Genomic DNA, 2,360 nt, shown 5'->3' on the forward strand with positions numbered 1-2,360 from the left:
GGAAGTTTACCTTAAATTCAATGATTAGGCGACCCTTTTCATATGGTCTATGATAAATTGGCATGCCTTCATTTAACACACACTTGGTATCTCCATGCTTGACAATCTGACCTGGATGAGAGGTGATGACTATGGTTTGGTTGTTGAGAGTGGAAATTGACTTCTGGAAGCCACACAATGCTTCAACCAGCAGTATGTCCATAGACATGAAAAGGTCTTCTCCTTGCCGGGTAAAAACAGCATGATCTTTCTGATCTAGTACAATGATAATGTCTCCAGGCTCCAGTCCTGGTTCTTGATTTTTTTCGCCATGGAATGTTATCTTCTGGCCATCTTTCATGCCTTTGTCAATATGAACTTCTAGAATTTTTTTCTCTCGAACTATCTTCCTTCCATTGCAACTTTTACATCTATCTTTAGGACTGATCCACTCTCCATGGCCTTGGCACTCCATGCATACAGACTGAATTATTATTATTATTATTATTGGAGAGGTTTTTGCTACAGGGTGCGTGCATTCGCCAGACAGAGAGAGATGGAGAGACAGAGCACTCACCAGACAGACAGAGAGAGACAGAAAGCAAGAAATCATCCCCCAGGGGGATGGCCATGCCGCAATCCCTTCTCCTCCATTCTCCTCTTGGGATCTTGGGCACGCATGCACACGTGCCCAGCTTGAGTCTAAGCCACCGGGTCTGGGATTCGAATCGTGGTCGGCTACGTGTGAGTCCAGTGGCATAGCCATTACGCTAACTGCTGGCCCCTACAGACTGAATTTGCTGAACCATTGCAGATCCTATCTGATGAATTCTTATTTGCATTCCAGTACCTCGGCAAATGAGACGGCACTCTATGGCTCCTTGCTTACCACCTCAGCCTTCACATTCTTTTGCAGGGCCAGTTTTCTTGTTGCACCATTATATAAATCTTCTAAGGTTACCGACAGCTGATGCACAATGTTTTTACCTCTTCTTTCTGCATCCTTCCTCCTCCTCCAAAAAACATATTAAAGATGTCCATTGGGGAGCCAAAACCACCACCTGCTCTACCCCCTTTAATTGCCTGCTCTCCTCCTTTGTCATATAATTCCCTTTTCTTCGCATCAGAGAGAACTTCATAAGCTTGAGAAATCTGTTTAAACTTCTCGCCTTCACTTGGATTCTTATCAGGGTGCTACTTCAAGGCCAGTTTCTTGTAAGCCTTCTTCAATTCTTCCTGGGTAGCATTGGGTTTGACCCCCAAAACATCATAGTGAATTGTTTCTTTCACCATTTTCTACAGCTGGTGAGCAGGCTGAGGCCGGTGTGGGGGAGCAGGAAGGTGCGCGTAGTTGTGCACAGCTCAGGCAGCCACCGCTCCTCAGCTTCTCACCGCGCATTCTGGAAAGTTCCCTGTGTGTGTTTCTTTTTTAATCTATTCAGCCAATCTGTGTCTCTTGATTGTAGAATTTTTTTTAACTTTTTAATTTTATTGTTAATACAGAACAACACATGTCTGAGTACATTATTTGAATCTTTTATTTTCAAACTGAGCATTCCATCAGATCATGAAATAAAAGATTACCAGAACCTCAGAATTGTGTTAGTGCTTCTTTTAAGTCAGTCACTGCCTCCAAAGTTAACTTTCTTTTTTTTCTTTTTTAAAAAATTTTTTTTATATATTCAATCCCATTATTTAGCTTACAAAGTGACTATTTCAACAGGTGAACATTTCTCCCTAGTCCAGTTGATAAAACTATAAAATATCTTCAACAGATGATACCATATTTCTTTGTCCCGTTAATGCTTTGCCTCCTTATTTTTCTTCTAAATGTCCTTCTTCAGACTCTTTCACACACACTATATCTGGTATTTACATCCATATATTGTATTTCTATATCCTTTAGCCAATCAGTTTCAGTTAATGAGTTGAAAAAAAAAAACACTCTCTAAAGCTAAAAGGCATATGCAAAAATGTTCAACATCCCTCATTGTAAGATCAAAACAACAATGAGATACCACCTAACTCCAGTCAGAATGTCTAAGATTAAAAAAACAAAATGATAAGTGCTGGTGTGTGTGTGGTGAAAGGGGAACTCTCTTACACTGCTGGTGGGAATGTAAATTGGTCCAACCACTGTGGAGAACAATTTGAAGATTCTTCTGAACTCTACAAATATAACTACCATATGACCCAGCAATCCCACTCCTTAGTATCTACTCAAAGAACAGAAGAATACTTGATCAGAAAAGTGCTTGCACATCGATGTTTATTGCGGCACTGTTCACAATTGATAAGTCATGGAACCAACTCAAATGCCTACAAATAGACGAATGGATAGAAAAACTGTGGCACATATTCTCTATGAAATACTATTCAAC

The 2,360-nt window shown here is 40.4% G+C and overlaps 1 pseudogene; it reads right to left on the reverse strand.

Moving 5' to 3' along the window:
• The window catches only part of LOC102501244 (dnaJ homolog subfamily A member 1-like), a 6,381-nt pseudogene extending 5,109 nt beyond the window's left edge, over positions 1-1,272 (reverse strand).
• Positions 1,273-2,360: the final 1,088 nt, after the last annotated feature.

The sequence above is a fragment of the Tupaia chinensis genome, unplaced genomic scaffold (genome assembly GCF_000334495.1).
Source record: "Tupaia chinensis unplaced genomic scaffold, TupChi_1.0 Scaffold143942_1, whole genome shotgun sequence".
NCBI classification, from domain to species: domain Eukaryota; kingdom Metazoa; phylum Chordata; class Mammalia; order Scandentia; family Tupaiidae; genus Tupaia; species Tupaia belangeri.